The sequence below is a fragment of the Schistocerca piceifrons genome, chromosome 9 (genome assembly GCF_021461385.2).
Source record: "Schistocerca piceifrons isolate TAMUIC-IGC-003096 chromosome 9, iqSchPice1.1, whole genome shotgun sequence".
In the NCBI taxonomy this organism is placed as follows: Eukaryota; Metazoa; Arthropoda; class Insecta; order Orthoptera; family Acrididae; genus Schistocerca; species Schistocerca piceifrons.
Genome location: NC_060146.1, coordinates 135,729,437 through 135,742,988, shown reverse-complemented (window position 1 = coordinate 135,742,988; position 13,552 = coordinate 135,729,437).

The following is a 13,552-nucleotide window of genomic DNA, read 5'->3' as shown; positions in this document are numbered from 1 at the left end:
AATAGTAGCTGAATTATCTGAAACAGGAGACCTTCATTAATCTAAATTTGTATGCTTAGTTTGCAAAATCACTAAGTGCAAGCCAGAGCATACTTCCCATTGTATTACCATAGCAGAATATTGTCAAATGAACTTTCACAAAACACAAAGAAATTCTGGCCATATGTAAAGGCTGCTGGTGGCACCAAAGTTAGTGTCCAGTCCCTGGCAAATGAGGTAGGAATTGAAATTGAAGGGAGCAAATAAAGCTGAAATGCTTATCTCTGTTTTCAAATTTTCCTTTATAAAGGACAAGCCTGGAGAATTGCAGCAAATTAATCTTCATACCATTGAAAAAGATGAGAGAAATGAATATTACTGTCATGGTGTTGAGAACCAGCTGAAATCGTTAACAATGGACAAAGCTCCAGGGCCTGGTGTAGGATCCCCATCAGTTTCTATATTGAATCTGCAACTGAGTTAGCCCCTCTTCTATCTATCATGTTTAATAGATCCCTTGAATGGGAAACTGTGCCCAACAGCCAGAAGAAAACATAGGTCACACCTGTCTACAAGAAGCGTAGTAGAAGTGATCCACAAAACTACCATCCAATATCCCTGACATCAATTTGTTGTAGACCCTTAGAATATATTCTGATCTCAAACATAACAGGGTGACCTCCTCAATGTCGCCTAACATGGACTCCAAAAACATCAATCATGTGAAACCCAACGTGTACTTTTCTTACATTACATACTGGAAGTATTGGATCATGACAGTCAGGTAGACGCAGTATTTCTGTATTTCTGAAAAGTATTTGATTCAGTACCACATTTATGCTTATTGTCAAAAGTACAACCATATTGGATATCAAATGAAATTTGTGACCACATTGGGGACTTTTTGGTAGGGGGGACACAACATGGAGATGGTGGATGGATGGAGAGACAGTGTCAGATGTAGGAGTAACTTTGGGTGTCTCCCAAGGAAGTGTGTTGAGACACTTGCAGTTCATGTTGTATATTACTGACTTTGCAGTCGATATTAATAGTAACCTCAGACCCTCTACTAATGAAGAGGGCTGCATAAATGTTGAGATACAGCTTGGTAAGATTTCAAAGTAGTGCAATGATTGGCAACTTGCTTTAAATTTTCACAAATGTAAAACTGTGCGCTTCACAAAAAGAGAACACAGTATCCTTTAAGTCACTGTTGGAATCTGCCAACTCATACGAATACCTGGGTGTAACATTTTGTAGGGATATGAAATGGAATGATCACACAGATTCAGTTGTGAGTAAAGCCAGTGGTAGACTTTGGTTTATTGGTAGAATACAGGGGAAGTGCAATCGATTTACAAAGGAGATTAGCTACAAGTTACTTGTGTGACCGGTTCTACAATATTTTTTCAAGTGTGTGGGATCTGTGCCATATAGGCCTAACACGGAATATCGAATGTATAGAAAGAAGGGCAGCACAAATGGTCACAGGTTTGTTTAATCCATGGGAGAGTGTCACAGAGGAACTGAAGGAACTGTACTGGCATACTATTGAAGACAGGCGTAAACTATCTCGAGGAAGTCTATTAAAAGTTTCAAGAAGTGGCTTTCAATGATAATTGTACAATTATCCTACAACCCCTATGTGTCCCTCAAGATTAGAATAATTACAGCACACACAGAGGCATTCAAACAATTGTTCTTCCTGTGCTCCATACAAGAAGAAACATTAATGGTACAATGTAACATACCCTCTGCCATGCACTTCACAGCAGTTTGCAGAGTATAGATGTAGATGTACCAGTTATCAGGGCTTCTTCCCATTGTATTCATGTATGGAGAACAGCAAGAAAGGTTGCTTAAATGCCTCTGCACTCTCTGAATTTAGTCTAATCTTGTCCTCAGTACACCTACATGGTCAACATTCGAGACAAGGGTATTGTCAGGAGTGGTACAGGATAAGTGTGATGAGACTGCTCATTTTTTTAATATAAATAAATGATCTGTTGGAGAGGATGAGCAGCAGTCTGCAACTGTTTGCAGATGATGCTGTTGTCTATGAGAAGTTGTCACTGAGTGACTGTATTAGGATATAAGATGACTTGGGAAAAATTTCTAATTGGTTTAATGAATGGCTATTAGCTTTAAGAGCAGAAAAATGGGAGTTGATGCAGGTGAGTAAGAAAAACAATCCCATAATGTCTGACTACAGCATTAGTAGTGTGCTGCTTCACACAGTAACTACAATCAGATATCTGGATGTTATGCTGCAAAGCGACCTGACATGGAATGAGCATGTGAAGATTGTAATAGGGAAGGCAAATGGTTGGTTTTGGTTTTGTTGTTGTTGTTGTTGTTGTTGTTGTTGTTGCTGCTGCTGCTGCTGATCTGTTTAGTCCAAAGACTGGTATGATGCAGCTCCCCTTGCTACTATGTCATGTGCAAGACTCATCATCTCCAAGTAAGAACTGCAACCTACATCCTTCTGAATCTGCTTAAAGTATTCATCTCTTGGTCTCCCTCTATTATTTTTACAGGCCATACTTCCCTCCAATATTAAACTGGTGACCCCCCAAAGTCTCAAAATGTATCCTATCAACAGATCTCTTCTAGTCACTTTGTGTCATGAATTCCTTTCCTCCCCACTCCTATTCAATACCTCCCAATTAGTTGTGTGATCTACCCACTTAATCTTCAGCATTCTTCTGTAGCACCACATTTCAAAATCTTCTACTCTCTTCTTGTCTAAACTGTTTATTGTTCACATTTCACTTCCATGCATGGCTACACTCCACACAAATATCTTCAGAAAAGACTACGTAACAGTTAAATCTATATTCGATGTTAACAAATTTCTCTTCTTCAGAAACGCTTCCCTCGACATTGCCAATTTACATTTTACATCCTCTACTTCAGCTGTCTTCAGTTATTTTTCTGCCCAAATAGCAAAACTCTTCTACTATTCTCCGTTTCCTGTTTCCTAATCTCATTCTCCCAACATCACCTGAGTTAATTCAGCAACATTCCACTATCTTCGTTACGCTTCTGTTGATGTTCAGCTTATATCCTCATTTCAGTATACTGTTCACTCTGTTCAATTGCTCTTCCAAGTCCTTTGCTGTCTCTGACACAATTACAGTGTCATCAGCAACCCTCAAAGCTTTTATTTCTTCTCCCTGAACTTTAATTCCTACACCAAAATTTTCTTTGCTTTCCTTCACTGCTTGCTTAATGTACAGATTGAATAACATTGGGGATAGGCTACAGGCCTGTCACACTCCCTTCTCAACCACAACTTTCCTTTCATACCCTTCGGATCTTCCAACTGCCATTTGATTTCTGCACAAGTTGTAAATAGCCTTTCACTCCCTGTATTTTACCCCTGCTACCTTCAGAATTTCCAAGACATTACCCCATTCAACATTGTCAAATGCTTTATCTAAGTTCACAAATGCTATAAATGTTGGTTTGCCTTTACTTAACCTACCTTCTGAGAAGTCAAAGCATCAGTATTGTCTTGCATGCTCCTACATTTCACTGGAATCCAAACTGATCTTCCCCCATGGTCAGCTTCAGTTTTTTCGTTCTTCTGTAAGGAATTCTTGTTAATATTTTGCAACAAGTAGTAATTACAATGATAGATTGGTAATTTTTGCATCTGTCAGCAACTGCTTTCTTTGGAATAAGAATTATTGCCTTCTTGAAGTATAAGGGTATTTTCCCTCTCTCTCATACATCTTGCACACCACATGGAAGAGTTCACTCAAGAGTGGCTCTCCCAAGGTATCCATAGCTCTGACAGAATATCATTTACTCCCAGAGCCTTGTTTCGACTTAGGTCTTTCACTGGTGTATCAAATTCTTCTCACTCCAATTTCATCTATATTGTACAGACCCTCTGTATACTCCTTCCACCTTTCAACTTTCCCTTCTTTGCTTAGGAATGGTTTTCTATCTGGGCTCTTGATATTCATACAACTGGTTCTCTTTTCTCCAAAGTTCTCTTTTGTTTTCCTGTATGTGGTATTTATCTCTCCCCTAGTAACATGCTTCTAAATCTTTATATTTGTCCTCTAGCTGTTCCTGCTTAGCCATTTTGCACTTCCTTTGCTGTAGTTTTACATTTTCTACTTTCTTCAGTTACATTCAAGATCTCTTGTGTTATCCAAGGATTTTTATTAGGACTGTCTTATGTATTTGATCCTCTGCTGCTTTTACTTTTTCATCTCCCAAGACTACCCTTTCGTCGTCTTCTGTATTCTCTTCCCCATTCTAGTCAATCTTTGCCAAATGCTCCCTCTGAAACTCTCAACAAATTCTGATTCTTTCTACTTATCTAGGCCCCATTTCCTACCTTTTTGCAATTTCTTCAGTTTTAATCTACTGTTCATAACCAATAAATTGTGGTCAGAGTCCACATCTGTCCCTGGAAATGTCTTACAATTTAAAATCTGGTTCCAAAACCACTGTCTTACCATTATATAATCAATCTGAAACCTTCCAGTGTCTCCAGGTCTCTTCCATGTATACAACCTTCTTTCATGAGCCTTAAACCTAGTGTTTACGGTGATTATGTTATGCTCTGTGCAAAATTGTAGTAGGCAGTTTTCTTTTTCATTAGACTAGATTTACTTTCATTCAAACTGATCTGTAGTGAGGTGGTCTTCCAGGATGTAGAATATGTCAGAAAAACAATAATACATAACAAATATTTACAACTGAAACAAATAAGCTAATGTACCTTCCACAGGTCCCAAGTGGAATGATTGTCATTTTTTAAATGAACACTATATGAAAGAATCATTTTATAAACACTCAATTCTAAGATTGCATTAGTGGACTGAATTTACAGTTAATTTTTTATTTATTTATAAGGTAATAAACATATTCACCCAATCCACATTCGCCCACAATTTTTCCTTCTCTTCCTTTTCCTACTACTGAATTCCGATCTCCCCATCACAAATTTTCATCTTCCTTAACTATCTGAATCATTTCTTTTATCTCACCATAAATTCATCAGTCTCTTCATCTGCAGAGCTAGTTAGCATACTTTTGTTTTAGGTGTAGGCTTCATGTCTATCTTGGCTATAATAAGGTGGCCACTGTTCTGTTAGTAGTAGATGATCCTCATTCGTATTTTCTTATTCATTATTCTTAAACCTACTCCTGCATTACCACTACTGATTTAGAATAATTTATAATCCTATATTGACCAGAATTCCTGGTCCTCCTGCCACTGAACTACATCTAACTTCAACCTATCCATTTCCCTTTTTAAATTTTCTAGCCTGCCTAACTGATTGAGGGATCTAACATTCCACACTCTGATCTTCAGAATGCCAGTTTTGTTTCTCATGATGACGACATCCTACTGAGTAGTCCCTGCCCATTTATCTGAATGTGGGCCTATTTTAACTCCAGAATATTTTGCCCAAGATGATGCCATCCTTCATCATTTAATGATACTTAGAGCTGCATGATCTCGGTAAAAATTATGGCTGTAGTCTCCCATTGCTTTGAGCAGGACCAGCACAGAAAGGCTGTTTTAATCGATGTTACAAGGCTGGATCAGTCAATCATCCAGACTGTTGCCCCTGCAACTACAGAAAAGGCTGCTGCCTCCCTTCAGGAACCAAATGTTTGTCTCATCTGGCAACAGATATCCTTCTGTTGTGGTTGCATCTGCAGTACGGCTATCTGTATCACTAAGGCATGCAAGCTACCCTACTGACAATGTCCATGGTTCATAGGTGGGAGGAGAAGGTGGAAGGTTGGTTTGTTTGTTTGTTTTGTTTTAGGGTGCAAAAACAACTGGAGTCATACACACCCAAGTCAAAACTATAGAACACAAAGAGGGAGAGGAGATACAAAATGGCTGTACGTCAGTCCCAACTGACATAATAGAAGACACCTAAAAACAGGTATGTGCAAAAAGGGCTAAAAAAGACACCATACAGAAATGGAGGTCCAAAACTAAAAATTAAATAGCCTTCGCCATAAGACACGGTCGACAGCCCGCACATCATTTGCTGAAATGGCCGATAACGCAGATGGCGAACCCAAATGGGAAAGTAAATGGTTAAAAATTGGGCATTCCGTCAGGAAGTGGCAGACAGTTAAAACTTGAGTGCAATGTGTACAAAGTGGTGGGGTAGAGCCACTTAGCAAATGACTATGGCTAAAAAAGCAGTGCCCAATATGCAGCCGAGTTAAAATAACCTCCTCCCAGCAGGAGGGCCAAGAGGAGGTTGACCAAGCCGCTGGAAGAGGCTTAATACGCCAGAGCTTATTCCTGTGAAGGGAGGATCATTGGTGATGCCAAAGGAAAACCACCTCCTGACAACCAGCTACACAGATCATTGGAGGGAACATAGGTGCTCACGGGCTGAGGTACGAGGACTGCTGCTTTGACAGCAGCGTCAGCAGCCTCATTTCCTGGCAGACTGACATGACCAGGGAGCCACAGAAACATCACACTGCATCCACCAAGAGTGAGCAGTTGACAGTTTTCCTGGACTCGCTGCACTAAGGCATGGGTGGTGTACAGCGCACGTAGACTTTGAAGGGCACTGAGTGAATCTGAGCAGAAGATGCAATTGAAAAGGCTGCTTTGCCAGATGTACTCCGTAGCCTGATACAGGGTGAAAAGCTCAGCTGTAAACACTGAGGGGTGTGCCAGAAGCCGATATTGAAAGACACAGGTGCCGATGACGAAGGCATACCCGACCGCCCATGATCATTCCGAGAGCCATCAGTGTAGACAAAGGTACTATCATGATGTTCCATGGAAAGGTCGTTAAACTGAAGGTGACAGACTGAGGCTGGAGTAGTGTCCTTAAGAAGCGAATGAAGGCCATGGTTAGCATGGGCTGCTTCACGAAGCCAAGGTTGTGAAGGATTCACACCCACTGTGTAAGGTCCAGGTAGTATGAAGCTAAGCTGCCATAGCAAGTGCCAAAAGCGGACTCCAGGAGGTAACAGAAGAAGGATGATGACCCCCATACTGACAAAGAAATCATCAAAGAAGGAGGCATAGGATGGGTGGCCACACATGGCAAACTAAGGGCATGCATACCTGCTGAGGAGAAAGTCACAGCAGTAGGACAGGGGTAGTTCATCAGCTTCGGCATACAGACTCTCAACTGAGCGCCCATGGCTGAACAGATGCCACGATAGTGGATAGTGTTGAGATGGCATAAGTGGGATGGGCATGCAGATCCATGAACAAAGCACCCATAGTCTAGTTTCGAATGGACAAGGAACTGATAGAAACTGAGGAGAGTGGTTCGATTGGCGCCCCAGGAAGTACCATTGACAATATGTAGGACATTGAGGAACCACATACTGTCAGGTAAGAAACACGGAAAGTGCGGTGTAACGACGTTTTATTAGGTTTTAGGGTGTTATATGTATGACCATGTGCAGACTTCGTCACCCACGTCAGTTACACTCACTTCAAAAAATTATTTATATTCTTTTTAAATTGTCATAGAATGGTTCTTGAACGAAACTGTAAAACATCAGTTGAGTCGTGTGCAGAGAATTACATCACTTGGGCCAATTGGTTTTCGTAACTTTTTCGAATTTAAATTTCGTTTGTTTCTCCTCAGAAAATTATATCGACACACGTTATCTTGACCTAATCGATATCAGAATCACACATTAAATAAACTTTTTAGATTCAAAGTTTCGGCCAACGCTGTCTGAATCAATAATCTTGTCAGATATATTATTAATCCGTTCACATAACTCTTCATAAATAAATCTTCAAGAGACGTGTTTCAACTTTAGTAGCATACATTATTTTATTAGCTTCCTACACATACAGATGTGAACTTGAGCGTTGACAGACAGTGACTAACTTTTCAATAAGGTTAAGATCATTATGACGTCATTGTTGTACAAAAAGAGTATAAAAATTCATTTTTAATTTTTAGAAACACGACGCAACAACTCGGTTCCAGGATCTTCTGTTGCTCCTTGGCTGTCGACCCGCGACGTATAGCGGCCAGCAATTTCCTCTCTGGTCGCGGCAACGAAGATGCTGTCCCCGTTCGTTGCGCCGATCTCTCCGTACATGAAACACATAAAAAAAATACAAAACTTTTAGATAATTCACATTTATTACAAATAATAAGAAAACACATAAACAAAAACTAAATTAAACTTATAGTCACCTGCAAACTGGGCTGACTTGGTGGATGGGTGACGTTTAATTTCGTCCCACTACATACCCCACCCACAAGCTCAGTTTGTCAGGTTTTAACCGGAATTAAAACTGTTTAATATACAATATTTAACTGTTAATACATTTTCCTCACATTTTACGTAACCTCAAGTCCTTGCTATTAGATAGATTTAATCCTTTTAACACGATACCGTTGTGACTATTTGTCATTTACTCTTAATTGTGCTTTTATGGTAATTCGTAACCGAATATAGGGAGATTGCTCCTCTTCAGTTAATAGTTGCTAATAAATACTAATTTAGTACGTTTTTTAACGTTGTACATTAGGACAGAGCATTCAAATTGTGATAGATTAGTTATAGTTTCATTTATTTACTAGAGTTATTCTTTCCAAGAATGTATATTACCAATACGTTTCTCACAATAACTAATAGTACTATTTACTTTACGTCATTCTTTTCCCTAATGCCTTATTTATGCCTGAGGTCAAGAAGAAATCAAGCAAAACTTTCTTTAGAATCTCGGCACGGCTTTCTTTACCTTCGGACACCTTGTTGGGTAATGGCCATTTATTTAGGAGAAACAAGCGAGAGAGCCCCGTTTGGTGTGTTCTATATTAACACTATTACAAACCTCTATTAAAGGCACTCTGCTATGTTCTCGTGAGCCATATAGCTCTGGACGCCCATGGTCCCTAAAACTATCAACCATCCCCTTTGGTTCCTACTATCCGAGTAAATTTAAAATACGCAAAATTCCTTTAGACCTAAGAGCAAAATTTCCTCCATATAAATCCCCCTTTTGGTTATCTTTCTCTTTTTTTGAAGTACCAGTAGATTATTGTAGAACACTTGTTTAAGCTTTCTGTTTCATTCTTTAAAAATAATACGTAACTATCACGAAAAACTTCACATGAATAAACTATGAACGCTCTTCCGTATGTAACATATACTAAATATTAACTTATTTAGGAATGAAGAGTTTCATTTGATCAACACTATATAATCCTTTAATTACACCTGATGAAGGTTCCATAAGAAGTAATGCTTTGGGATGTACAATCTTATGTACAACATATGGACCTTCAAAGATAAAGAAGAATTTTCTACATTCCTTACCGATCTTAGAACTTTTAGGATGAGATCGTACTAACACAAGATCTCCTACCTGAAATGAGGGTTCTATAGCCTGTTGATTATAACTTTTAATTCTCCGTTCGGCATTTTTTACAATCTGTTCGCAAACCTTTTCGTCTGGAATATCTTGTTGTATCTCATTTACTGGTGGCCAAGGTAAAGCAGCTAGTAAAGGCTCACCTATAATTCGTTTGCCTAAAATTTCTATAGGTGATAATCCCGTCGTTAGGTGAGGCAATTCATTTAATATCTTTTCGAATTCAGGCATTAGTTTGGCCCACCGAGTATGTTTATGTGCACAATAAGTTCTACATAATCGTCCTAATTCTTTCATGACTCTTTCTACTAAATTACTTTGAGGGTGATATTTCGAAATTAAGATATGTTTGATTCCATATTGTCTTATCATATCTTGAAATCTTTGACTAATAAAGGCACTACCGTTGTCAGACATAAGTCGTTTAGGAATGCCCCAGTTAACAAAGTAATTTCGGGTGAGGCAGCGTATAGCGCTTGCTGTATTCGCTCGTTTCAAAGTATATAGCTTCACATGTTTGGACCAACCTTCCATTACAACAAACACATATGTTAATCCTCCTGAACTCCGAGGCAGAGGGCCGAAAAAATCTAATGACAGTAGATCCCACAAACCTCGAGGAATTACAGCATATAATTTATAACGCTTGGATCTGTTATTAACTTTAACCTTTTGACAGGTTTCACAAGCCCTAATAATACTTCTCACAATACGGGACATATTTTTGAAATAACAATACTTCATTAGCTGTTTAATACATTTATGAATTCCAAAATGCCCGTAACCTTCATGAATATAAGTAATTAACTCGTCCACAACAGTTTCCGGAATGCAGATTTTCCATCTCTGGTGTTCCCTCTGTGCTTTCCAATACAACAAGTCGTTAAAATATAACCATACACCCCGGGTGTTAACTGTTTCGTCCCCATTATTAAGGTTTTGTATAATTCGTAGAATAACATTTTTCTTTCCTTTATGTAATACGGTAATCCACTAATTAGGACTCGCATTAGATGACTTTCAATTATTGGTTCTTCGATTAACTGAGCACGATTTAAATTCCATTCAAAATAATTCCTATAACCTCTCCACCGTTTAGAATATGGAGGAGGGGCTAACAACTTTAAAGTTAAGTGTTGTTGTTTTCGTCTTGACCAATAATTTTGTTTAAACTGCTTAACAAAATCATCCCAATCCCTGAATTCATTTCTATGCAGTACTGCCCATTCCGCAGCTTCTGCTTCTAAATGTCCTATTACAAATTGAATGCGTTTTTCATTACTCCATTTAGGAGATAATGATGTTTCAAAAGCTTTTATAAAGATTATAGGGTGCAGTTCGCCTCCTGGTTTGAATACAGGAAATCGACTTGCTACATTTGAATTTGTTGTTATGTCATCCAGACATTCTGCGAGAGAAATAGTCGTATTTTGTTTAGCTGGCAGAGACGGAGTTGCATCGGATTGGCTTGCCGTGACTGCCTTATTCATATTGTTGCCATCCGTGCTAGCAAATTCGATGCGACTGTTGTCTCTGATTATGTTATTACCTCTGCTACCTGAAATGTTCTCGTTATTATCTAATTCCGATAACCGTTTCGTAATTTCCTGTATCCGCATTTCTGTATTGGATACGCGATTAGCTAATATCGATTCTTCACTGTGTTCACGATGTGAACGCTCTGTACCTTCGTCAATATTATTATCTTTGGCAGTCTCAAGATTACTGCATATCTTAGTAATTAAAAATTTCATGTTTTCGATTTCGGTATGGTCCTTTTCTACTTGATGAGTTAATGTTTCTAATTCTACATTATCTATTGAAGAAATCTCTACAGGTTTGGTAGAGACCTCTTTAATAGATTTCAATAATTCTCTGCGAACAGTTTCTGTTTGCATAGAAAATTCATCTCGTAACATATCGTTATTTTTCTGTATTTCATTTACAACTAAGATATTGACACTATCTAGTCTCTCGGATAAGTCAGTAATATCGTGTCGCATGCGAGCTTTTTCCTCGCGCGATTCCTGGATATGTTCTTCTAACCTTTTACAATTATCAGCAATCTTATTACTAAGTCCTACTAATTTTTCCTGCATTTCAACTTTAGAAGACTCTATTTTATCACTTAATTCTCGACTGGTTTCATTAAGATATTCCTGCAACCTGTCTGTTGATTTTGTTAGCTCCCCTTTAAGTCTAACAGTATATTCCTCGTTAGACTGTTTTAATTCCTGTTTTAGTTCCTCTTTTAATCTAGCAGTAGATTCCTCGTTAGATTGTTTTAATCTAGCCATAGATTCTTCGTTAGACTGTTTTAATCTAGCAGTAAATTCTTCGTTAGACTGTTTTAATAGCTGTTTTAGTTCCTCTTTTAATCTAGCAGTAGATTCTTCGTTAGACTGTTTTAATTCAGCTAGGAAATCCCCGTTAGATTGTTTTAATTTAGCTATCGCCCTAAAAAGGGATCTCATGCTCCTATCGGACATAGATTGCTCTTCGTCTGACATTTCACTTCCCGACATTATTGTAAGATATTAACTATTTACACACGCAGACTTGTAATCAACAATCCTGTAAAAGCACACTTCCTATGTACAACACTCCACTTCCAACTTGAAACAAACTCACCGGACACTAATATTGTAATTTGTAGTTCTCGATGATTAGTGTGCTGCTATGGGCTGCAGATGTAACAGCCGTCGATGCAGCCGCTGAGATGCTGCGACCCCGCTTCCGCAACCGGCCGGACGCTGAGTCGAACACCGGAAACGTCGCTGGCTGCAACCACGCCCGGCACCGCCGTAGACAGGCGAAGCCCTCAGCAACACCTCTAATACCAGCCGGAGGAACGCCCCGCAGCTGACGTACTGGGCCTATTAGTTTAGGGAGAAAAAAGGTTGTCGGGGTTTGCAGCGTTCAGCTGCTGCCCAACAGACGCGCCTTCTCGTGGAACAACTGCGTGACCGTACTGCTTGGCTGCACTCCGTCAGATGCCCACACCCGCGAAGTCGCCGCTGGCTGGTGAAGGCTCCACGAAAACTCGCGTTGACTTCGGAAGGACTCTTGATGTTTCGTTTCGTACCTGTGTGCCTTAGTTGCACACAAGTCCTGTTTCTAAGGTCGCCACGGTGTAGTGTAACGACGTATTAGTAGGTTTTCGTTTGATATATGTATGACCATGTGCAGACTTCGTCACCCACGTCAGTTACACTCACTTCAAAAAATTATTTATATTCTTTTTAAATTGTCATAGAATGGTTCTTGAACGAAACTGTAAAACATCAGTTGAGTCGTGTGCAGAGAATTACATCACTTGGGCCAATTGGTTTTCGTAACTTTTTCGAATTTAAATTTCGTTTGTTTCTCCTCAGAAAATTATATCGACACACGTTATCTTGACCTAATCGATATCAGAATCACACATTAAATAAACTTTTTAGATTCAAAGTTTCGGCCAACGCTGTCTGAATCAATAATCTTGTCAGATATATTATTAATCCGTTCACATAACTCTTCATAAATAAATCTTCAAGAGACGTGTTTCAACTTTAGTAGCATACATTATTTTATTAGCTTCCTACACATACAGATGTGAACTTGAGCGTTGACAGACAGTGACTAACTTTTCAATAAGGTTAAGATCATTATGACGTCATTGTTGTACAAAAAGAGTATAAAAATTCATTTTTAATTTTTAGAAACACGACGCAACAACTCGGTTCCAGGATCTTCTGTTGCTCCTTGGCTGTCGACCCGCGACGTATAGCGGCCAGCAATTTCCTCTCTGGTCGCGGCAACGAAGATGCTGTCCCCGTTCGTTGCGCCGATCTCTCCGTACATGAAACACATAAAAAAAATACGAAACTTTTAGATAATTCACATTTATTACAAATAATAAGAAAACACATAAACAAAAACTAAATTAAACTTATAGTCACCTGCAAACTGGGCTGACTTGGTGGATGGGTGACGTTTAATTTCGTCCCACTACAAAAGACCAAGAGAGTTTCCTATCGAGCATGAGTCCCAGGAATTTCGTAGTTTCAATGAGCAGAAGGGCAACAGGCCCAACATGCAAAGATGGTAGGAAAGACCACTTGCGTCATCATAAATTCACACAGACAGTTCTGTCGGTGGAAAAGGGAAAGCCATTGTCAATGCTCCAGCAGTAAAGACGATCAAGACACTGCTGAAGACGTCACTCAG